This window comes from Orycteropus afer, unplaced genomic scaffold (genome assembly GCF_000298275.1).
Source record: "Orycteropus afer afer isolate SDZICR_OR568_19922 unplaced genomic scaffold, OryAfe1.0 scaffold00020, whole genome shotgun sequence".
NCBI lineage: Eukaryota > Metazoa > Chordata > Mammalia > Tubulidentata > Orycteropodidae > Orycteropus > Orycteropus afer.
Window position 1 is genome coordinate 1,777,379 of NW_006921607.1, and position 365 is coordinate 1,777,743.

Consider the following 365-nt stretch of genomic DNA (forward strand, 5'->3'; position numbering starts at 1 on the left):
AACTTTGCTTGCTGAAAGTGAGGATGACTTGAAGCACTTACTGATGAAGATTGAAGAATACAGTCTGCAGTATGGATTACATCTCAATATAAAGAAAATAAAAATTTTCACACTGGACCAATAAGCAGCATCACAATAAATGGAGAAAAGATTGAAGTTGTCAAAGACTTCACATTGCTTGCTTCTACAACTGACACCAATGGAAGCAGCAGTCAGCACATCAAATAACAGATAACACTGGGCAAATCGGCTGCAAAGGACCTCTTTCAAGTGCTGAAGAGCAAAGATGTCTCCTTGAGGACTAAGGTGCAGCTCACCCAAGCCATGGTATTTTCAATTCCCTCATATGCATGTGAGAGCTAGAC